The 24361-nt window shown below is 52.4% G+C and overlaps 1 protein-coding gene across 5 annotated transcripts in view; it reads left to right on the forward strand.

Moving 5' to 3' along the window:
* The window catches only part of Fkbp6 (FKBP prolyl isomerase 6), a 45702-nt gene that overhangs the window by 14201 nt on the left and 7140 nt on the right, over positions 1-24361 (forward strand). For 3 of the 5 annotated variants that reach the window (XM_010619005.3, XM_033764887.1, XM_010619002.2), the window contains exon 9: positions 16167-16585. The exons of 1 other annotated variant lie outside the window; for it this stretch is intronic. The gene's annotated coding sequence lies outside the window, so the exon portion shown is untranslated. Of the gene's footprint in view, positions 1-12209; positions 12546-16166; positions 16586-24361 lie in introns of those variants that run through there. One more of the 5 variants, XM_010619003.3, reaches the window with a different exon arrangement.

Consider the following 24361-nt stretch of genomic DNA (forward strand, 5'->3'; position numbering starts at 1 on the left):
TCTGTTCCTCGAAAATGTTAATTTCTTTTTTTTTTTTCCCACCGAACCATTTGCCTGTTCATTCTTATCTGTGCTCAGACTCCACGGTTCCCTGTCATCTGAGTCCCTCCTCCTGGGAGCCTCCCTGTTTGCAAAACAGTGTACAGATTGCTCTTCAGGCTGGGACTCAGCTGCCATCCGGGGCTTCTTTTTATCTCCTGGGCTGAATCCACTGTTTCCTGGATCCTCTTCTGTGTGTTTACTTCCTCGTTCTGATATTCTGGAGCAACTTTGGGTACACAGGAGATGAACGATCTGAATCTTCGTATGGCCAAGAAGTGATTTATTAGGTCTTTGTACTTAATCAGAAATAATGCAGCTGAGCATAGACTTTGGAGGGAAAGCAAGCTTCCTTCCACTTAGAACAGCCCCAGGTGAAAACCTCCCAACTCGGGACTCTCCTCCAACCAGGATCCTCCTGCAGAGCCCCTTCCTCCCCTCTCACCTCTTCTGCTTCACCAGCCCCAGCACCACCTGCTCCCTCAGGTCTCCTCTGCCCACCCCAACGCATCTCACTGGCACTGCTCCTTTCTCCTCTTAGACCTTCTTGGTAACTGAGGAGAATCTGTTTGCAAAGTCTGTTTTTTTTCTGTGTCCAGAATCCTTTAGAATCTCCTTACTCTTGAGCTCCATAGGGACACATCCAGGCACCCTGATGTGCAAGACCTCCAGCTGAGCGCCTGGCTTCCAGAGGCATTGCAGAGCTAGGAGGCCCTTTGGTCACTTGCTGTAGTTGTGTGTCCTTTCCCTGTTGGCCTTTCTGGGAGCTTCTGTTGGTCGGTGTTGGGCCCCTGCAGGGATCCTCTATCTTCCAAGTCCCTCCACCCCAGGAATTGTATCCCATTTCCCAACTCTTACACTTTAATTACAGTGATCAAAATTTTGAACCCAAGAGCTCTTGCTGGATTTCCCTTTCCTGTAGTATTGCACTCTGTCCCCTCTTCTGCAAACTGAAGAGTCTGAAGCTTACACAACTGAAAAAAGCAGGGTGTCCAGGGCCATTACTCAGCAGGCAGCTTTTGCAGTTACTAACTGTTAAGGAAAAACGAAAGCCAAAACCCTGTTCTGGACCTTCTCTCGTGACACTCCGTTCTGGAACCCTTGACTCCTGCAACCAAACCTGTCCTACACCTGCCAGTTCCCCAGCACCAGCAGGGTCCTGCCTGCCCACAGTTCAGTGCCGACATGCTCTACCCAGGTTCATAGTGCAGCCCCCAGGATGCCCTGCTTCATACGTGGGGCGGAGAAATTTCAGCTTGTTTCCCGTAGGCCTCTGTTGTGTTCAGTCATTTGCTGTTTCCAGCATAGCATAAAGGATCGCACGGAAGATCCAGATGAATGGCCAGTAGCAGGTGAGGTATGTGGGGAGGGGTGTGGGCTGCCCTCCCAGCGCCACCCCGACCTTCCGCTTTCAGGTGTTACAGCAGCTCCCTGTGTGGGCATGATTGATTCAGTTACCGGCCATTGATGATCAGCTCAACCTTGGCTCCTCTCCTCTCTCTAGTCACATGTTGGTTACCTCGCCCCCATCCTGAGGCTGGCCAGGACTCCAGCCAGCAGGTGTCTCTGAGCACACAGATACCACTTACTGTCCTGCAGGGTCCAAGGTTTGTAGGAGCTGTGGGCCAGGAAAGGGTAGAGACCAAATATACATTTCTTCTTTCCTTCCTTCCCCTTCCCTCTTTCCCTTTGTTTTTTCACTCTCTCTCTCCCCTTCCTTCCTTCCTTTTTCTCTCCCCTGCCCTGCCTCTTTCTCTTTCCTTGTCAAAGTCCCCAGGCAGGTTGCCCCAGCTGGTCTCAGACTCTTGGACCCAAGCGAGCCTCCTTCCTTAGCCTTCTGAGTAGCTGGGATGACGGTGCTTGTGACTTCCCCCTGGTGAAAATGTACATTTCTGATGTAGCACAGGGGTGGTGACACAGTGGGCGCACAGAGCCCTCACTGTCAGCATGTGAGCCAAGTTGGTACCAGTTGCTTTTTCTAAGCTGAAACCTCAGTGTTCAGGTTTAACTGCAGCGTTGGTGCCCCGTGGTCAGTCAGTTTGGGGTTGCACTTTGGGCCTCGTCTCTGCCATAGCCCACCCCTAGTCTGCAGCCTTGGGCTGTTAACCATCGCTTCCTCACATAGTTGAGAAGACCAGGCACCCACCGTCCTGTCACCCAGCGTCCCTCTACACTTGTCCGGCTTCAGAGCAGGAGTGGCCTTGACAGACAGCCTCACCCTTCAATTGTCGGGCGTGACTGAGCTAAGAGGGTCATCTCTTTCTCTGAGCCTCTTTCCAGGAAAGGAAGTGACTCCCCTCATTATGTGGGTTGCTTATCCTTTCTTTTAGATTTTGCATCACTCGTACCCAGCCATTTCCATCTTTGAGGGACATAGGTTCTGCCACTGGCGCAGGCTGCAGGTGGCAGGGCTGGCACGGCAGATCGGATAGGGTCATGTGGCTATAAGACTGGGCCACCGTCACCACCAGACTGCGCAGCTGCAGGCAGTGCCCACCCCATCTTCTGGGTAGAGCAGAGGTATGACTCACCCCAACCCTTAGGACTCTGGCCTAAGCCCTAAAGACACTGGCACAGTTCTGGCTTTAGAGCCATCTGCTTCCAGCACTTGTGTTCGCAGCCCTGGACTTCAGGTGGCCTGGGGCATTGAGGTGACTGGGAAGGAAAGTACAGAAGTCACAGCTGGGTGCTCTTCCCGCGGCAGGAGCTGCAGTCACACCAACATCCTCACACCCCTCATCCCCAGATCCATCAGAAGCCAGGGCGGCGGAGGGCAGGGCACGCTGCTGTGGTCCCACTCGTACCGTGCATGGCTCACAAGCAGCCCTTCCTCCCCACCCCACGTTTGGTACAGTTGTAGTTGCCGCCCCCACTCTCCGCAGGCCACTTCTCCAGGGAGGGGCTCCCTGCCCAGTGCTGGCATCGTGGACGTGTTGCTGTTCCTTGGTGAAGAAGTGACCGTCATCCAGCTCGGCACACTGTCTTTGTTCAGGTTCTTTTATGGCACTGTAGGCATCTTCTGGGCAAGCCAAGCCCAGTCAAGACGCTGTCTGCCCTGTCAGGGCCCAGCTGTACCTGAGCACCCCTGTACCAGTCTGACGGGGCACCGTGTTCAGGGCCTCCCTGCCAGGGAATCTGCCACACAGCAGTCCTCGGATCTTGCTGGTGGGCAGGGCAGTCCTTGTTGGTGCTGTGTGCCGCAGAGGGGGTGGGAGGCATCTCTGCTGTGCAGCAGCTCTCGCACCCCCACTGGTGCCCCGGCCAGCTGGCACCCTGCACAAGCCCAGGGCTCTCTGCTTGGATCCACTCACTTCCCAGGCCTGGGCTGGGGTATTCTGATGGCCTTGGCGTGCACCCTCACTCACCTTGAGAGGTGCATCCTTTACAAGGCCCTTCACCTGCAAATGTAGGGGCCTTCCGCACTGTTCAGTCCCTCATCACCGCGAGGAAGGCAGCAGGAAGCTCAGCCCAAGGCACCAATTCGTGTTTACCAAGGTGGTAGCCTTCAGGGTGTCATGCATTCCTCTGGAACTGCTGTCCGCACACCAGGCAGCCCTCTGTCTGTCAGTGGCTGCTGTTGATGGGATGCTAGTGACAATGGAATCCAGCAACACCCTGCAGTCCCTGTCAGTCCAGGGGACAAGAGCGCCCTGCTCGTGAGTCATCTCCTCCTTGCCTCCCCCTACTAACACAACTGAGTGTGAACCACCTAGAGCTCCACAGGTTGACACCTGAGCTTACCAGTTAGCCTTTGCCACAAGCCCAGGCTGTGCTCCACACGGGAACTGCACAGCACTCGTCCCTACCAGCGCTTCAGCTTCTAGCCCACGCTACACGGGTCTGCTGGTTCCCGTTCAGCACGTCTGGGTGATAAGGCCCAAAGGGCAGGTACACAGTACCGCATGGGGAGACACTGCTGGGTCACGTGGCGTCCACCCCTACAGTACAGTCGGGGCGAAAAGTACTGCTGTAGAGCATGAAGCCCATTAGGATGTTCTGATTCCTCCTGAAACATAACTGCTCCAATCCTGGCATGGCCTCCCTTAGGGTCCATTCGACAGGTTTGGGTATGAGAAATGATCCCTGGCCAGTCCTGGGATAAGTTCCAGACCCATAAGACATTTGGGTAAAGGGGACACAGTTCTTCTATATAGAGCTTATTTGTGTCCATCCGTTTTTTGTCACTGTAACAAAATACCTGAGATAAAGAATTTACAGGAAGAAAGATTAAGTTTGGCTCACGTTTCAGAGGTTTTTCGATCCATGGTCATTGGCCCTGTCGCCTTTGGGCCTGAGGTGAGGCAGAGCGTCCTGGCAGGGAGCACATGGCGGGGACAGCACTGCTTACCTCATGGCAGCTGAGAAGCTCAGGGAGACAGGGAGGGATGGGGTCCCAGTGTGTTCTTCAGAGGCATCAGCATGACTGCTGCTTCCCGCCAGGCCCCAGTTCCTAGTAGTGGTGTCAGCTGGGGACCATGGCTTCAACATGTGAGCTTTCAGGGACACTGTGAGCCAAACCCTAGCATAATACACACTCACTTGCATACCCACGTGTATTCTTGAGTCACACTCCCCAAGCCCTGGGGGAGCTCCTGGGTTAACTGAGCACATTGCAGTAATCACACCCTTCCGTCCGCGTGCTGGTCCCTCCAGTACTTCCCTACGTGTCTCCAAGACAGGGGCCATTCTTCCGTGTTCCCTTCTGTCCCCTGAAATGTTGGGAGAGGCAAATATGCAGGATACGGGCTTTTCACAAATGCTTAATTTCTTGCATTAAATGTGAGAGTTGCTATTTGAGAGTGAAGTAGTAGAAAGGTTGGCCAGGAGCTCTGTAGACCTGGGCAGGCTCCTTGCCTGAGTCTTCTTAGGTCATGGAAGCCAACCAGAATGCCCTGCTCTCCACGAGGTTCCCTAATTCTCCTCAGATGGATTGTTTTTCTAAAATGGTTTGTGCAAGTGCCATATGATTTTAATCTGAATTTTGTCATGTGCTAGTGAAGTTGAGAATCTTGTGGACCTCTTGGCCATTTATATTTTTCTCAAATTGCCTGTCAGTGGCCCCTGCCCCCCTCCCTCTGTGAGAACCATTTTCTTTGTAAGGGATGTTCATTATACATCTGGTCTGCAAGTTCAGATGTTGCTTCCCGAATTCACCTTGTCTATGTGTTCATATGCCTGCCCTTGGCACCATCTCCTGTGGCCCCTGGGGTGGGTGCCGTGCTGGTAGTTGACCTGTGGAGTGAGGGTGTCTGAGGAGTGGCTGCCTGGGGTGAAGGCTTCTTCACAGGCCTTCCTGGCGTCCAGGCCTCTTTCCCCAGCTGCAGCCACTTCCACCTTCCCGACATGGCTGGGAGGGAAAGCAACTCTGCCTGTAGGCTGTGAGAGGAATAAGGCTTGGAATGGGGTCCCCTCCCTCTGGAGGGCTTTGTGTGTCCATGTAGGTGGCGGGGTCCATTTTCATTGGATTCCAGGTGCACCTGGACCTTCAGATGGCTCAAGCTTCTGTATTCAGTTGGAGTATGACCCTGAACGGCTGTGGCTTTTACCCATCTTGTAGATGTGAGGACTCCACCCACCAGCTCTTTGTACTTGGGGCAGTGGGACCTGTGGGCTGCAGAACTAGGAGGATTGAGCCTTGTGGCTCTCCCAGCCTTGGGGACAGTACCTTGACAGACTTTTAAAACCATGTTTTCTGGGAAGTCAGAGCAGCTCCCAGGAGGCCAGGAGGGAATGAGGCCAGGCCGTGGGGAGTGAACTTCTGTTAATTGAGATTCTGGAATTCAGTCCTGGCTTGTGCTTGGCCTGAATGACCTGGGTCCAGCGGTCCTGGCCAACCTGGGGCTTCACAGGCCCCTGGGCCAGGCTTCTCCCATTCCAGAACAGCCTTCCGGTGTCCTGGCCTCCTGGCCTCCTGGCTGGCTGCCAGGAAAACCCAGGGGCAGATCATCATCTCCCCTGGTATGCGACTGGATCTAACTGATCCCTTTCTTCCCAAAGAGATTAAGAGGAGAGACTCAAATCTAGTTTTGCGTCTATGAAGGTATTTTGTGTATCCGGTTAGACTTGTCTACATCCTGATCAAACAATAACTTTTGAAAACGTGTTTTTGTAATTTGATACATTGTTAATTCTTTCAACTGTCTTTCTCTACTTTTCTCCTCCAGGGTAACTGGCCAGGCAGATGTTCTCTCATTGTCAGGTGAGGGCTGGGCCATTTTCCAAGCAAACTGTTAGACATGGGCTCTTGATCTTCCCTTTGGCTGAGATGCCTTTGCCACCGCCCAGGGGGTGGCCCTGAAGTCATCCCTTTGTTGTAGGCTATAAATACCTCCACTGAGGCTGCTACCTTTTCTTTGTGCCCTTCCTGGGAAAGCATTTCCCCTGGTAGAGTTTCTCTGGCCCTTCACCTCTCTCCACATCCTCTCCTGGCAGCCGTGATGGGCCCAAAGCCTGCTTCCCGCTGAGCTCTGCTTTAGTGGACTCCATCCTTTGAGAGTGAGGGATCACTGAGGGCTGTTATTCTTTCAGAAGATAACCGGGTTCTGTTTTCTCATCTTCAGAATCATGGAGGTGCCCTCTGTGACTCATTGCAGGGCTGGGAAACGGAGCAGACTTTTCATTCTTAGCTCTCCGCTGGGGTCTGTGGCATAGTTGTTTCAGCTCTCAGCCTCACCGTCGTCATCTGTCTATTTTCAAGGTCTCATGTGCTGCTTTAAGTTGGGCTTCATTAAGGCCATCAGATGTTGCCTTATTCCTTTTTTTAATTTCTTGAGTGTGTTAGCTGCCTAAGCCTTGCCTCCAAGCATGTGTCACCCCAGACACCAGTTTGGATAAGTAAGAGTCTCAATTGCTTTCTTGTTGCTGGGACTCAGTACTCAACACCGACAAGTTAAACGAGAAGTTATTTCTGCTTGAGTTTTCAGTGCATGGTTGCCTGGCTCCAAGGCAGGAAGGCGGGCATGGTGGAAGGACTGACTGGGGAAAGCTGCTCTCCACTTGGCAGCCAGGAAACAGAGAAGGAAAGGAGGAGCCGGGGAGATGCCTTTCCACGTCACACAGCAGTGACCCCGCCTCTGCAACCAAGCCAGCTACAGCACCCTGGAACCCAGTCACCTTTGAAAGGCCTCACCTCTGAGCAGGCGAGGCTTTGGGGACAGCTAGACAGAAGCCATAGCAACTAGCATCGAGGTACAGTGAAGAGTAGAAGAAGTGGGCCGAAGCAGCAAGGAATGAACGCCACAGGGCGTTCTGGGGAAGCAGACACCTCCCTGTGCGTTTTCCCGGCTACCCCGACTCTGCAGGGTGTTGTTTGTACCCTTTGTGACTTGTAGCTATTGCTCACTGCTACTCTGGATGCTCCTCTGTACCCCAGAGCAGTCACAGACCCAGGAAGACCCTGAGATGAACCAGGGTGAACCCTCACTTTGTTACCCAGAGAGGGTGCTGAGGTAATGAAAGAGTGGAGAGCTGTGAGCAGAAGTCCTCTCTGGACAGAGGACAGTGGCATGTCCACACCCAGAGCGGTCACCATCAGTCCCAGTCTGCACAGAGAAGGCAGGGAGACCCCGGAGCCAGGTCTTTCTGGGCAGTGCTGTTTGCTCTCTTGACACTGACTGTGATGGCCACAGATGTGAGCCCACCCCAGTGCCTTGCCGTCGCCTTGTCGGAAATGGCCCGGAGAGGCTGCCTGTGTTCCTTGGCCAGCGGTTCACCCTCGTCTTCAGAGACGGCCGCGCAGCACTTCAGATCTGGCTCTCTGTGTCTGTTTCTCAGTCTGTTCCACCCCTCTCCTCTGTGCTTATGTTGACATGTCTCGTTCTCTTTCTCGAACGCCCCTGATCCCCTCTTACATGGAGCTTCTGATGAGCCTGGGCCTGCCAAGATGATCATGGTTATTCTCTTCTCCGACTCTCTTCCCTCTCAAGGCCCCCTTTGCCACATGTGGTAGCATGTCCGCGGGTTCAGGGAATTAGCACAAGAGCATCTTTAGGGACACTACTTTCTTTTGTACCTGCTTGCTTATCACCAACTACTATGAACTATAAGTCTAACACAAGCACAACTCAACGTGGATCCGATCTAGGACGACACAGTACATCAGGGTAATTATTCAACTCTTCTACATTTTTTTTTTCTTTTTTGAGGCAGGGTCTTACTCTATAGTTCAGGTCAGGCTAACTTGAACTCAATGTGTAGCCCAGGCTGACCTTGAACATGCAGCAATCTTCCTTCCTTGGCCTCCTGAGTCTGGGATTACAGATGAGTGCCTCCAGGCTTGGCCTGCAGACAGAACGCAGAAGCATACATCCTGATATTCTCTATCTGACTCTTGCCATCACAGATGACAGCACATGACAACCTTCTCTGGAACACTACCATCCTGGGGTCCTCCCTTCTAGTCATGAGGGCAATGAAGGATGTGGGCAGGTGACAAATGGAGCTAGGGACAGGTACAGGCAAGAGAGATGGCCTGAACACAGGCAGTGGTGTGGATGGGGAGAGAACTTTAGGGACTATTTTCAGTGGCAGAATTTTACAGTTCAGTGTTGGGAGGGGAGTAGACGAGGGGAAGGATTCCAGAGTGATCCCCAGGTTTCCAGCTGTGATAGCTGGGTCCATGGAGCAGTCACATTCAGCTGAAGGAGGTTTGGCACAGCAGTTTTTTTGAACTTGAGGTACCTGCAGGACACCCAAGTGGAGGTGCCTAGCGGACAGTTGGAGGTGACTCTGGAGTCAGAGAGGAACCTGGGTCTGAGAAATGGGAGCCAAGAGTACACACAGCGCTGAAGTCCAAGGGTGACACAAGGTCACCCGGGGACATAGACGAAGGCAGGAGGCCAAGGATGCACCCTGGGGCTGCCAACAAGGAACTGAGGAAAGAGGCAAAACCCCAGGTGGAGACTTGGGTTTAATTGAGTTTGCTTGGGGGCCTCAGGGATGTGTGAGCTGCGCCCCACTTCCATGGCTGTCATCAGCCTCCCAGGGTCTCTGACACCAAAATCAGCTGAAGAACCTGTACGACAGGGTGGCCAACCCACGGCCCCACAAGATCACAGGCTCTTAACACAATTTTGTGATTTTAGATGTACGTGTCAGGACTCGGTCGTGTGGTTCTCAAGCAGAGACTGTGTAGGTGACAAGGGGCTGCTGTGTAGGGGAGGGCACGGGGTGGTAAGGCCTGTGTGTATCAGACATTGCACGAACTTGCACGACTCGGTGAGCAAAACACAGATTGTCGATCTCCAGCCACCTACACACCTGTGTGGCTGTGAGGACAGGCGCCTAGTAAGACACCTGTGCAGTTTTTATTTAGTTATTGATCCTTGGATTTGTGTTATTTCACAAAATAATAAGGTAAAATATTGAAAAGTTTTGTTCTTATATACATTGACTCTATTATATAGCTTTCTTGATATAGCAGCCCAAGACAATTCCTCTTCCCTCACATTGGCCCAGGCAAGCCCAAAGAGTGCCTTGAAAGAGCAAAATTGCTCTTGCAATTTTTTCTTTCTTCTTTTGGTACTAGAGATTGATTCATAAGGCCTTTGCACTAAGCTACACTGGTGACCTTTGCAACAGCAGCAGGTGGTGGGAACAGAGGGCGCAGCAGGAGAAGGCAGGGCACATACACAGTGCTTCTGGGACGGTCATCTTCCTGGAGCCCTGCCAGGAGACAGCATGCAGGGCCCCTCTGTTTCTAACCGGCTCCTGGAGGTGTGGGTGCAGGTGCAGCTGGTCTGTGAAGCCAGATGATGTGGGCGACTCAAGATGTCGCAGAGGAGGAAGAAAATGGCTGGTGGGCACCGTGAGCCTTGTCTTGGACAGGGTGGCAGCTGGAGGAGGTGGGCAGAGCCACGTGAGGGAGCATCTGAGAGTGCTCTCCACAGCTTCCACCCACATAGTAGGCTCGGTGGCTGTGCAGCCCCAGAAATCTGGCACCTGACTGGAGGAGGAGGTAGGGGCCATGACCACTGGGAAGGGCCCAAATGTCTGTGGAGGATGGCACCAAGGCAGGGGCAGGGGCTGGCTCAGGACCGGCAGGGACGTGGTGGGCACTGCCCCCACAGCAGTGGGAGGCAGTGTGGAGACTTCCCGTCTCCCCAGGGAACCACACCAGCTGGGGACAGCATGGCAGTGAGTGGCTTTAGGACCAAATAGGCCAGGGATGAGCCACATGGGTGGTAAGAGCCTCACACATCAGAGAGCACGAAGGGCTCTGGCTCCTAGGAAAACTCCTCTCCCTCTGCTGGGATTATATGAGATGTCCAGGGATTTAGCACTGGCCTTTTGGGAAAGGGAAGTAGTTGTGTGGGGGGCTTCAAGGAGGGTCTCTGCACCTCCACAGTCACTACGAACTGTGTCTTCTCGTTGCCTGGGATTCTGGAGAGTGATCCAAGCTTCTGTCGTGTTTTCAAAGGGCCGTGTGGCCCTGAGAGGCTCTGAGGCTTCCGGTCAGAGGATGTTCACGTCTGACCGTGGACTCGGGTGGCTCTCACGAACCACAGGGAAGGGGTGTGCGCCTGGCCATCGTGGGAATGGAATGCTGCTTCCCCCGCCCTCATCCTCGGCTCTTTGTCCTCGGATTTCAGACATAAACATCCTGGGCTCCACAGCCTCAAGCTCATGGTTCCAGGGTTACATCACTTCTCTGTTGCCTCCGTTACATTTCACACTCTTCTTTGATTACTGCTCATTGTTTTGAGAGATTATTGTGGACAGCGATCATATCATTGCGGAGTTTCTGTTTCACATTCACTGTGGCTTTTCCTGGGGCCATGGGAAGCTGCTTGTCTGGTATTCATGTATTCTGCCCTGGTGGACCTTGGTGTTCCCCCGCGTCTGACTTCCATTGTCTCAGTCGGTCTCCGGCCTCACTTTGTTTGAGCTGTGGCTGCACAGCAGCTCTTTGCTCTGCTTTTACACCTCAGTATGCTGTGGATAGGGTGTTCAAAATGGAACATAAGCTTTTCTATTTTGCGCTCTCATATATGCTAAAGTGTTGCTTTTTATTGGTTCCCTTTTGAAAATTCAACTAAGTAAACCTCGTAAGGTCCTGGTGTTCGCAGGGATCTTGGAGGTCCTCTCTGCCCCCTGCATTCATGCTTAGAGCACATTGATCATTAGGTGTCCTAAAGCCATGTATGGGACACAGACAAGACTGAAGCTCTGTCCTGTTGTCACTTACCACGACACCTTTCACTTGGACATTTTCTAACCTCAAACGTGAAGGGAACAGCACCGTCGCCCATGGTGTGTGTCCTCATGGCCTTTCTGACAGTTCCCTGCTTCCTCTCCTCTCCAGTTGTATGGTAGTACTTAAGTCTGAATTATAAAAGCACCACATGCTTAAAGTTTCAACCAGCAAATAAGAAGGGACAGGAAGCCTTCCCAGCTCCACCACGCCCACTCTCCAGAGGTTACTCCTGTTAATGTTTCACACATACCCTGCTTGAAACTTTTTTGGTAAACATTCAAGAACGTCCAGGTTTGTTGAATCTTCTCCACAAATAGAGTTACACATTTTGTATTAGAATATGGTTTTTCGATCCATGTTGGGTTTTTCGATCCATGTTGGGTATTTCTAGGTCAGCATAGGAAGAACTGCCTCGTTTTTAAGAAACGACTCAGAGACCATGAGAACACTTGTGACAGTGGCCGACAGTGGACAGCAGGAGCGGTGCAGTGCCAGCCCCATAGCCCAGGGTGCTGTGCTGCTTGCCGCTAGGCCACACTGTGCCCGGCTGCGATGGTGCATCTGTGCATCTTCTCCTGAGCCAGATGTCGCTGAATCCACCACTCCAGCAGCTCAGCCTGAATGTCATCCCCTCTGGTGGTGTCAGAGGGATTCCGCTCCATGGCCCTGCCGTCCCTCACAGCATTGGCTTTGTCGCCTTTGCCAGTCTGTGCGCCTGCTGTGGGATCTCAGGCAGTACCAGCGCACCCCGACTGAGCTTCTTTTCACACGGTGGCAGCAAGGCAGCTTTTACAGGAATCGCCCACTTGTTTCTCCGTGACCGCGCACCTGACTGGCTTTTCCTGTGTTCTGGTATCAGGTGCACTGGTCACTTGTGTCACAGGCTTCCCAGGACCCGCGGGTGTCTGGTCATGGGGTGCAGTGATGGCCGCTCTGCTTTCTGCTTCCTGCAGTTCACATCTCTCGCTTTGTGCAGGGACCGTGCTTTGGAGCAGTGGTGGTCGCACATCTCCCCTGACTGTGCTGAGCCGCTGCTTCTCACAACGTGAAGCCTGGTGCTGGCGTGGAGTGGAGACACAGTCTTCTTTAAAATTGCGTTAAGGACTTTCTCTCTCTCTCTCTCTCTCTCTCTCTGCTTTCTCTGCTCTCTCTACTCCCACCCCTTGAATAAAATCTCTGGTCAGAAAAAAAAATGGTGTTAAGGAAATTTTTACCAGTCATTTTTATCAGAATGATTATCAGCTGTCTACCTACCACCAAGACAAGCTCCCCCTGCCCCTTTGACCTATTACATTGGTTTGTGCTATTGAATTTTCCTCTCTCCCTCCCCTCTACATCCCTGTATCTCCAATCCTTTTTCAAAAAAATTTTTTTTTTTTTTTTTTAGATAGGATCTTGCCAAGTTGCCCAGGTTGGGCTCCAATTTTCTTTCTTGAGACACAGTCTTGCCATTAGTTCAGGCTGGCTTTGAACTCACTGTGTAGCTCATGCTGGCCTCAAACTCAAGCAGTCCTCCTGCCTCAGCCTCTGAAGTGCTGGGATTACAAGCCTGTGCCCCACAGCCAGTGGCTATTGAATCTTTAGCAGGATAAGCACAGTGTGCAGCTTCACCTGGTTGCCTGAGGAGAACAGGCTTCCTTCTAAGCGGGAAAACACATCTTTCACTAAGCAAATCACCAACAGGATGCTTGGTAATAAAAGGCCTTTAGCCGAACTGAATAGGAGAAGCAAAGGTGAAGGAAACTAAATTTTCTTTATAAGCTGCAAGGAATTTCTTGTTTTCCTCAGGCTGCTTGATGCTTGAGAGGGAAGAGCTGGGGGTGCTTTTGGACATGGGAAGGAGAGGCAGGAGCGGGGAAGCGGAACCTCAGCAAGGTCGGGCTAAGACTTGAGGCCCCAGGCAGTTTAGGGCAGGGCAGTGAGCAGCACTCTACTGCTGAGCTATTTCAATTCCCAGCGTGCTCTTCTGCACTGCTGGGCAACCCTGTGCATCCTACAAGGACTCAGTTACTCAGGATTGGTGTGGGCCCAGGCTGAGCACTTCTCTACTGGTTGCACCAGAGATTTTGGTGAGAGTGTTTCTCCTGAATCACTCAGGTCAGTGCAGAGCTGCTGTCATTTCTGCCCTCTGAATCCTATGTGGCCTGTCCCATGGCCAGTCTGTGGCTCTGCCCATGCCATCCTCTTCTGGCTACTGGCCACACAGGGAATATGACTGGCTTGCACGGCTGGGTGCTTTTGCTCCTGCCAGGTGCTCCTCCTTGCAGCCTTGCTGTGTCCCCTCAAGTCCTCGCTCTGTAGTGACGGCCAGCTCAGGTACATTTGAGAGCACGCTGTGTCTGCAGGAACTTGCGTAACTCAGATGCCCAGAGCCCCCACTGTGCCCAGTGTCACCCCAGAAGGGTAGCGAGGCCTTGGAAACGTGGAGGACCTTGGCTGCAGAACAGCGTGATCCGGAGTGAGACAGCTGTGACCTGAGGAGTAAGTCGGGCTGTGAGCCCCCAACAGGCCTCGCCACTGGTGTGTTTGGAATCTTGGCTGAGAGAGGAAGGGCACATGTGCAGGCTGGGCAGGAGGGACGGCAGATGCTCTTGTCCCAGTGGAGAAGGAAGGCTTTGTGTGTGTGTTTTTCTTTCTGAGGATTGAACCCAGGGCCTTGGCAGTGAACTATGTCTCTGGACCTTATTTTTATTTTCAGATGGGGTCTTGCTAAATCACCCAGGCCAAATTTGAACTTTGCATCCTCCTCAGCCTCCCAGAGTGCTGGTATTACAAGTGTGTGTCACCATTCCTGGCTTCCTTTTGGACTGAATTGTTTTGGTTTGGATTTTGTTTTGTTTGCCTGTTTTTAGTATTCTGTTTTTTATCTTTTGTTGCTTATTAACTGTACCATTATGGTTTTAGTGGTTGTTCTAGGGCAGTGGTGGCAAACCTATGGCATGTGTGCCACAGTGAGCTGTTTATGTCACTGAAAACTCTAAAGGTTTGCATCTAGGGTTTCCAGTATGCAACTTTTTTTGGTCAGTATAGAATTTTAAGTTAGCACGGTGTACCTTTAAATAATATTCCCAATCAGGTATAACATAAAACTCTTACCACAGTATTTACTTCCATTTCCTTCTGTTCTGCCTACCGGTTGCCCTGAAATAAACTACCCCAAAATTTAGTGGCTTAAAACAAATACTGCTTCACTGTAACCTCTCAGTTTTGTAAGGCCGGGATTTGGGCTGAGCTCAGCAGGTGATTCTTCTTCTCTGTGTGGCATCCTCAGAGGTTTCCAATGGTTTTCAGCTGGCAGATGTGCTGGCCTGGAGGGTCCAAGATGGCTCTGTGTATGTTCTTGGGACCTCAGCCGGGAGCGTCAGCCGTGTCTCCACCTGTACTGTCCAGTACAATGGTCTTAGCCTAGTCGGACAGATGTGGCAACCTGGGTCTGCAGGCTGAGGAGTAATGGGAAGTGAAGGGCTGCAAGCAGAGTAGAAGCTGCCAACCTCCACCATCGCCCCGCCGAACCTGCACTCTGCACTTCTGCTCTTAGCCCCGCAGTGGGCTCCACCGGGCAGCACAGTCCTCCATGGTGGCAGTGGCCTCCTGCCTCCTCCTCCTCCTCTGAGAGCCTGCAGTGGTCTCACACTGTGCCAGAACAGTCTGCAGCCCTGCAAGACACAGCACGGGCCTCCACGCTTCCCTGACTTTCTCCGTGTTCACCCTGCTCCACCACACTGGCTCCCGCCGCATTCCTGTACCCTGCCACATGGAAAGTTCTTCGCATCCAGTCGCACAGCTCAGTCCCATGCAGGTCCTGTGCAGCGAGGTCACCTGGTTACTCTGTGCTCAGCAGCAGCCTCGCCTCAGACCCCCACACCCCGCAGAAGTTTTATATTTGTTTGTTCATCTCTGTCCCACTAGATAACCCCAGAAGGTGTTGACTTTATTTGTAAGTTGAACTTCACTGGTGCCATATTTTCAGTAACTCATTATAAAAGCCATCAAACAGAGACTCATTGAGTATCCAGCAGAGGACCGTGGTGTGGCTAGCACGAAAAGCACAGTTGCTACTGGACATGAACCAGAAGCAAGATGGGAACACACCTGAGGGAATGCACCCCAGGCCACTTCTCCTCCCCTCAGTAATGGCCCTGTACAGGCGGGGAGTGTTGACTTCAGAACCTCAGTGCCCCAGGTACAGAAGCTGTGACCTGGACTGCTGTGACACGGGGGCGGGTGACTGAGGTGGTTTCTCCAGGCTTTGGGTTCAATCACATCCCGAGGGCCTGAGCTGCCCACACATGGTGAGGGGTTCCATGGTGTCCTGTGAAAAGCCGCTGCTCCTCAGGGCTCCCTGGACATCCTGATGGTCTTCAGATGGTAAGGCTATGTGCTCACTGCCTGAGGACCAGTGGAGAAGCCCTGCCTGTATCAGAAAGTACATATTTAAACCGGGCATGATGGCACACACCTGCAGTCCCAGCCCTCTGGAGGCTGAGGGAGGAGGAATGCAAGTCTGAGGCCAGCCTAGGCAACTTAGAACTAAGTTGAAATGTCTTGAAATTTCAAAAATTTGAAGAAATTTCTTGAAATTTCAAAAAAATTTAAAAGGCCAGGGATGTAGCTTAGTGTGAATACCCTGGGTTCAGTCCCTAGTATTGGAAGAAAATACCTTGATCTTGGGCCCTCGTCTGAAAAATGAAGTTGCCCTGGATGATCTCTGAGGGGCCTTTCTGTCCAGATTTTCTGAGGAACTGTCCTGTATTCTTGGGTATTTCAGAGCCGCCATGCCGATGGGCAGCAGCTCCTGGAGCTGCCCGCTGGATGGCAGACATATGACTGGCTTCCCATCCCGCAGGCCGGGCCCGGCCAACTCCTCTATGCAGCAGTGTTGCCTTGTACCTGCTGGGCTGTCAGCTTTCTAATGGCTCTGTTTGATTCCTAGATTCCTCATCTAACTGCAGCAAGTGATCTGACATGGGCCACTGGCATTGAGTTGTTGCTGGAAAGAGCTCCCAGTGTGAGGATTGCTGCCTCCGGGGACCTGCCCAGCCCGCCACACCCTGTTCCGACCCCTGGGTTCAGCTGTGTTTTCCCAGGTGCTGTTTTTGTTTCATGTTTCACAAGCAGCAAGGGAAAGGATAGCTACTGACAAGTAGAAAACTGCCACTTTTTAAAAGGCAGTTTCTTGTGTTTTCGAGTGGAATTAGTCCTTGGCATCCTTCCCAGTCCCAGCCCCGCTTCTGGCTGCTCACATCCCCAGGTAAATACAAATAGAGATTGCTTTATGTTTTCTCCTGGGTCTCTGTTTTGAAGGCAGAATTATGTTACAAATGTTTTTGCTGTAAATAAACATTCTCTTGTCCTGCAAGACCCAGTAGGATGAACTGTGAGAAGTGGAGGCCATGGCAGAATGCAACAGGGAAGGGTATCAGTTTGTTTCCTAGACCTGAGCCCCCCACCCCTTCACCTAATAATATGGTGCCAGTGCTTGTGGGCTGGGCTTCCCTGAAACCTGCTCCCTCCTGTGGGGAGCTGTTAAAAGGCAAGTTAGTTGGAACCTCTAAGCCAGTTAATACCCCACTCCTGGACACGAGGGGCTCTCTGTCCACCTTGGGCTTGGGGGCTGGCCCCCCTTCAGAACCTGGTTCTTACTCTGCACATCACTCCGGGTCCTGTATTCCCAGGTGGGGCTTGGCCTGAGGGGCCCCATCCCCTCGCTCTGTCGCCCCAGCAATGCATCTCCAGGTCCCTCCTGCAGGGCCCCACTTGCTGCCCTCAGCCCTCAGCTAGCAGCAGCAGCACCGAGACCACCCGCTGCTCCCCTGCCCTCCCTGACCCTGCTCATCCCTCTCCTGTCTACACTGCTGCTCTGAGAATCAGGAAGTGTTCGGTCTCCACTTGATGCCTGCCGGCCACCTCCACCGACCAACTGGCTCGGGCATCAGGCAGACCCAGCTGTCATTTCGTTGGCCTGACTGGGTCTGACCTCACACCTTTGAAATGGTCTCCATCCCAAAGGCATCACCTTCCCTGAGCTTCCAGGTTTCTACAGCCCTGTTTTAGGCCACATGTTAGCTTCACTCTTCTAATTGCTGCCACTCCTGTCCCCACCGCAAAAACCACCCCAGGGCGTGTCTCCCTCTCACGGCCTGCGAGGAGGACCCATTGGCCCAAGGTCTGCTGGAGGTTGGTGCACGCTGACCCAGAGCTGTCCTCACTCTGCTATCGTGAGCTTAGACAGGCTGCCTCTGCCTTGAGAAGGGGCTGGCACCAGCTAGCAACTCCTGTCCCCTCTCTTCAGCTGCCTGCTGGAGCAGCAGCCCCAGGGCAGTGAATTTCTCAAGAGTCTCTGAGGCCAGGTGTGGTGGTACATGCCTATAATCCCAGCACTAACACAGGAAAAAGGGCCGTGAATGTAGCTCAGTGTGAAGGCCCTGGGTTCAATTCCCAGTATCAAAAAGAAAAGTGAAGCAAAGCAAAGCTGGGGATGTAGCTTAGTGGTCCATGCACGGGCCCTGGCTCCCATAGGGATGGATGGAGGAGGGCGTGCACAACCTACAGGCCTCTCCTGAGTCCTGCGGCCATCCCTGCTATGTGGTGCTGGCTGGACCTGTGGGGCACATGCTACAAGGAAGACCAGTGGCTTCCCCTTTTCACACACGTCTACCTGAATGGCACCAGGGTCTCCACCCCTGCCGGGGAACCCATGCTCACCGAAGGGGAAGGAGACATTGGTTGCACTGCTGCTCTTTCCACCCCAGCACGCAGGACAGCAAGGGCTCGGCTGTCTTCCTTTGAGGATCTGTGCACTCTCCCCTGGGGACACAGACAGAAGGGCCTGGCTGACTTTTCCTGAGCCAATCAGGCAATAGGTGGCGACTTAACCCACTTCATGCTCTCTAGACAAGCCTAGTGGCCCTGAGACACTAACGCCCACCTTAGCCACAGTAGGGACAGCTGCTGAGACCAGGCAGCCACTCCACCAGCCACCCTCGAAGGGCTTCAGACCCTGCTGGGAGAAAGCAGAGAGCCCAGGTGCAGGAAAGGCGTGGCAGGGAGGGGACCTAAGGGACTTGCCTTGCACCTTGCAGGCCAAGAAGTGGGAGGGAAACCGCGTTGGCGAGTTGGGGCGGCCACCGAGGGCTGTGGAATTTGGACTCTTCTCCAGGTGAAGACCAGCCAGAGGCTCCCAGAGCTGGGCTGGCTGTGAGAAGGAGGGGGCTCTTGGCTTGCACCTGCTCTCTGGCCCGGTAGAAGTGTGCCTGACTGCTGAAACAGTGACCTCGACAGTGACAGGGCAGTCAGTTCATACAAGCAACAGCGGAAACAGAAATGCCTCTGTGTGTCCCTGTGACTCTACGTGCGTGCTGCACACATATGCACAGTTTTGGCCCAGGAGGCAAACATGCCAGAAAGACACAAAAATGTCAGCATATCTATAACCACATACGATGATATATTGTAATAAGCCAAGAAATGTTTCTTTTTTCTTATACACATGATTTTTTTTTCTTTTCGGTGCTGGGGATTGAACTTGGATCCTTGTGCTTGCAAGGCAGGCGGCAGAACCACTGAGCTAAATCCCAGGCCCCACATGATGTTCTTAATTCATAATCATTAGGACTAAGAATGAACCCGGGTTAGATGTGGTAGCACATGCCTGTAAAGCCAGCATTCTGGGAGGCTGAGGCAGGAGGATCCCAAGTTGGAGCCCAGCCAGAGCAATTTAGTGACTTAGACCACATCTCAAAATTAGGGGTGGGGGATGGGATGTGGCTCAGTGCAAAGGCCGTGGGTTCAGTCCCCAGTGTGGGGTGGGGGAGAAAGGAAAAGAAATGCAGCTGGCAGTGGGTGATGGACTCCAACCCTTTTCTGTCTCCCTATTCCCAGCTCCTCCTGCTGGGCTCACCTTGGACATGGGCTTGCACTTGGCCAAGGGAAGAAGGAGAAGGTCCAAGGACTCCACCGTGCAAACAGCAGGACCTAGGGGGGCTCTGGGGATGACAAGCAGGCTAGAAGGGGCGCAGCCATGGGGCTCGCATGCTCACTGAGTGCGGGCACACAGCGCACTCGGTGTGTGCTGGATCAGGTTCCATGGTCCTGACATGGCTTTGCTCCACTCCCACGCCACACTGAGGGGATCTGGGGGTGGGTCCAGCCGCAGTCAGTGTCCCTGTGGTTGCTTGGTTTTCTGAGAAGAACCTCGGAGTCACTCCTGGTTCTGCTGCCTGACCCTCGCCCAGCCCCACCACTGGCCGGGAGGAGCTTCCCCCCCTCCCCCTGGCCGGACTTTGCCAGAACTGGGAGCGCCTGGGGGACAAGGATCATATTTTATTTTATTTGACTGAGTCTCCGTGCAGTGGCATAGTCTGATAGATATATTTCCACTAGGATGCTAAATTGTCCAGGCTGGGTTTGTACTTTTGATTCTCCTGCCTCAGCCTCCTGGAGTGCTGAGATTACAGTGTGTACCACCACTTGGCTGAGACGTTTCATTTGATAATACAAAACAGCTAGTCAGGACTGGAGTGTACATTGGTCCACTATGCAGGGAAAAATCTTGGCCAAGGACCCTTGATGACAAAAGAGATTGAAGGTGACTGAGACCTCAGGGGGAGCTGAAAGACCAGGGCAGGCTGGAGACAATGTCCCGCCGAGGTCCAGGGTCTGGTGTGTTGTGCCTGGCCACACCCCACCGTGAGAGTCCGGCCAGTCTGCAGGGTGCAGTCCTGGGGACAGTTCCCAGCCAGGAAGTGCCCAGAGAGCACGTGGCAGCAAGTCCAGCCCTGTGACCTTTGGCGCCTGTGACAAGGGGCCACCTCCCTCAGCACAGGCCTCAAATGTCAAACCCGCTGACATCTTCAGGTGCATCCTGCCCTCTGTGGGACTCACACAGTGGGAGCCCTCGGGCCACGGCAAGCAGAGTTGGCTGGGACACAGAGCTTGAAACTTAGCTGTGAGGGGGTGTGGCAAAGTCAGAGTTCTCTGTAAGAGCCAAACCCTCGGCCATGCCCGCCGCCTTTCTAGGGTCCCAACCAATTGGTGTCCCCAGCCCAGAGACAGCAAGGTGTCGGGCACCCCCCTCCCTGCATACCACGTCCCCGGGCTCACCTTCCTTGGGCTCAGGGTGCCTGGAGGGGGAGGCCTCACCCGAGACCCGACCCCTGAGCCAGGCGTCAATAGCCCAGTGTTCTCCAGCCCACAAAGGCCTCACTCAGGCCCTGCGGAGGAGATTCGAGATCACCAATGTGCGTTTCCAACCTCAGAATTACTCAGCAGCCCTCCTGTGCCTCACCAGGCGCCCTTTGATTCCACTTGGAGGCCACTAGGAACTTCGCCCCCATTCCCAAGTCCCCGCCCCTTCTGAACCCCCCATTCCTCTCCAGGTCTGGTACTGGGCCGGCTCCTCCACAGGGAAAATCAGAGCCCTTGCGCTCACTAAAAAGCCCTCTTCCTCTGGCCGCGTACTTCTATGTCCTCCCCCACCGGCACCTCCTCCTCTGGGACCCTAGGCTCCTCCCTTCCTCTGCAGGACCAATGCTGAGGCAATGTTCCACTTCCGGGAGAGAGAGAGACTTCTACAGGATACCTTCATATATTCCTCCTTTTAAAAGATGAGAGTCCATATATCGTGAATTTCAGTTTTTAAAAATACACAATTTGGGCTGGGGATTTAGCTCAGTGGTTCCGGCACCTGCCTTTCAAGAGGTAGGACCCGAGTTCGATCCCCAGTACCAATAATAATAATAAAATACACGATTCAAGCTATCTGTGGTGGCTCAGGCCTGTCATCCCAGCACTCTGGGAGGCTGAGGCAGGAGGACTGAAAGTTCTAGTCCCATCCTGGGCAGCTTAACAGTTTAGCAAGACCCTGTTTCAAAATTAAAAATAAAAAAGGTGCTGGGATATAGCCCAGGGCAAAGATCCTGGGTTCAAGTCCCAGTACCAAATACACACATTTCAGTGGTGTTGGGAGTCATTCTACATAATTTTTTGGGAAAATCATTTCATATTTAAAGTGTGACTATAACTATCTAGTGTCTAAAGTCACCTTGCCCTAGAGCCAACCATGGCGTGCAGAAACAACCCCGGCAAGTTGAAGCCTCAGTGGTCCCATGATACTGTTGTCCATCAGCTGAAGACATCCTGGTTCTTTGAGAACTGAGTAGTAATAAAAAAAGAAAGGTTTCACCTGGAGGAAGGACACTGTCTTTGTTAGCCTGCTGTCTCCTCCTGCCTACTGCTGTAAGAATGCTCTCCTTACCACCCTCATCAACATAGGATTGCCGCTGACACACAAGTCGCCTGATGCTCCCTCCTGTCATTGTATGACCCCAATAAATAGTGGCAGGCTCAGCGTGTCTTAGTCTTTGCCCACTCAGAGGCACTGACCCCCCACCCCAGCCAGCCATACTATGAAGTTACACAGGTCTCTCTTGTCTTTAGCCCTTGCCAACCCTCTTTCTAGGCAGTCGGAGGATTGATCCCCTGCCGATACAGTGGAGGTTTTTTAGCATATTCATAAAGTTATGCAACCATCCTACCTAATTCCAGAATATTTTCACAACCTCAGAAAGAAATGCTGCACCCATAACGGGGACCCCACATTCTCCGCTCCCCCAGGCTGTGACAACTAATGTACTTTCTGCCTCTGGATTTGTCTGTTCTGAAGATTCCATATAAAGGAATCATAGCATATGTGGCCTTTTTTTTTTTTTTTGGTCTGACTTCTTAGCGTGTTATTTTCAAAGTTTATCCATGTTGTAGCATGGACTAATGTGTCGTCTTTGTGTGTGTGTGTGTGTGTGTGTGTATGGTACTGGGGATTGAACCCAGGGCCTTCACACTGAGCTATACTCACAGCCCTTTTTATTTTGAAACAAGGTCTCATTAAAACCCTAAATGGCCCAGGCTGGGCTGGAACTTGCAATCCTCCTGCCTCAGCCTCCCAGAGTGCTGGGCTCACAGGCCTATGTCATCAGGCCTGGCTTGTCATTCCTTTTGATGACTGAATGATCCTATTCTGTACGGAACCACTCACCATCTCTTGTTTATCCAGTTCTTAGTTGAATGATAGTCGGTTTGTTTCCATTCTCTTAGGAAGAATGTTGCTGTAAATGTGTGTGCATGTTTTTGTTTGAACTCCTTTTTTCTATTATTTGAGCTGAATACCTGGGAATGTTTCCACAGCAGCTTCGCTGTCTATGTTCCCCTTTGCCTTCATCCTCCCCAACACTTGTTATTCTCCTTCTTTCTTCTTTTCCTAGCGAGCCAGTGGCTGAGGGGCATCGTTTTGGACTTTGATTTGCATTCCTCTAACAACAAATGGTGTTGAGCCTCTTTCTATTTAAGTATTGGCCCTTTGTAGATCTCTTTCAGAGAAATGTCTCCTTAGACCTTTGGCCCATTTTTATTTATTTTATTTTTTAAAATTTATTTACTTTTTGCATCAGGAATCAAACTCAGGGACTAGTGCTTTCCAGGCAGATGCTGCACCTCTGAGCTACATTCCCGGCCATTGGCCCATTTTAAAACTGGTCTTTCTTTTTAATCTTTGGATTATAAGAACTCCGTGCACTGGGAATTAATTCCATATCAGATTTATGATATACAGAAATGTTCTCTCCTTTTTCTGGCTGTGAGCTGGGTGCTTGTAGGGGTGGGGTGGTTGCAAGGATCAGTCATCTTTCTGCTACAGTAAAGAGCACTTGAAATCACATATAAAGGGAAGTTTACTTGGCACACAGTGGGGAGGTCTCCGGCTGTGACCTAGAGGCCCTGTAGCTCTGGGTCTGCAGGAGGCACACAGCATGGTGGGAGGCCACGCCCACAGTGGCCTAAGCTCCTCCCACTGGGGGGACGCTCAGATCCAAGCTGTGGGTGGGCTTGGTGCTGCTCAGTCCTCACTAACCAGTGGTCACGCGCTGTTTCTGCCTGCTAAACATTCAAGAAACAAAAAAGCAGATCCAGGGACCTGGGTGTAGCTCGGTGGTGGTGAGTTTATGAGATCCAAGAGCTCTGCAGGCTGAGGCAGGAGGATCGTAAGTTCGAGCTCAGCCTGGGCAACTTAGCGACTTAGTGAGACCCTGTCTCAAAATTTTTAAAAATAATAAAGAGGAATTTTTAAAAATAATAATTATTTATTTTATTCAATCCCGTATTCACTCCTCAGTACTGGGGGAAAGAGGCGGCAGCCTGCCCATCACCAAGGTCATCAAATACCAAGTCCAAGGGTCATGGTGGGTGTTGGGTGCAGACACGCTACTTCCTTGCTCAAACACAGAGAAGTGGCTGGGCTGTCGTCGCAGGTGGCTAGGGAAGGAGTGATGGCCCAAGCTCCAGCTCTGTGGTTTTTCCTTTCTCCTGCCCTCTCAGTCTGCTCCACCTCCACTCCCCCTGTGAGGCTATCCTTCCTGATCCCGCAGCAGGCTTCCTTCGGAGCCAGGGCGAGGACCAAGGACCAGGTTAGCCTCCACCTCCCCGCTTCTGGAAACCCAGATCAGAGTCTGGCCAGAAGCCCAGGATGGCTCTGATTGGCTCAACTTGTGTCAATGCTACGCCATGGACCAATCATGATATGGGATGCTATTCCCCGATTGGCTAACTGGGTTTGTGCCCCCCGCTGGGGTGGGAGCCAGCGATGCGTCTGTGAAGGAGATTCGTGTAGTTCTCACCGGACCCTGGTTCTAAGAGTGAGCTGTTACCAAAAGAGCAAAAGAGCTGGAGATTTAGCGCCTGCCTTGCAAGTGCAAGAAGGTCCCGAGTTCGATCCCTGGTACCAAAAAAACCAAACAACAACAACAAACAAAAAAGAAAGCAAAAGAAGAGAAAGCAACAGAAAAAGCCCAAGGTGGTGACACGGACCTGTAATCCCAGCACTCAGGAGACTGAGGCAGGAGGATCATGAGTTTAAGCCCAGTGTGGGCAATTTAGCCAAGTCCTGTCTCAAAAATAAAGGGTTGGAGGGCCAGGAATTTAGCTCAGTGGTGCCCCTGCCTGCCTCAGCAAGCACAAGGACCAAATCTCGATCCCCGGTACCAAAAACATAAAACTAAAAGGGTGGAAGCTCGGCGGTGCAGTACCTACCTGGCAAGTGCCAGATCCTGAGCTGGATTCTCATAATAATAATAATAATAA

This window comes from Fukomys damarensis, unplaced genomic scaffold (assembly GCF_012274545.1).
Source record: "Fukomys damarensis isolate Sample0158 unplaced genomic scaffold, DMR_v1.0_HiC HiC_scaffold_17, whole genome shotgun sequence".
NCBI classification, from domain to species: Eukaryota; Metazoa; Chordata; class Mammalia; order Rodentia; family Bathyergidae; genus Fukomys; species Fukomys damarensis.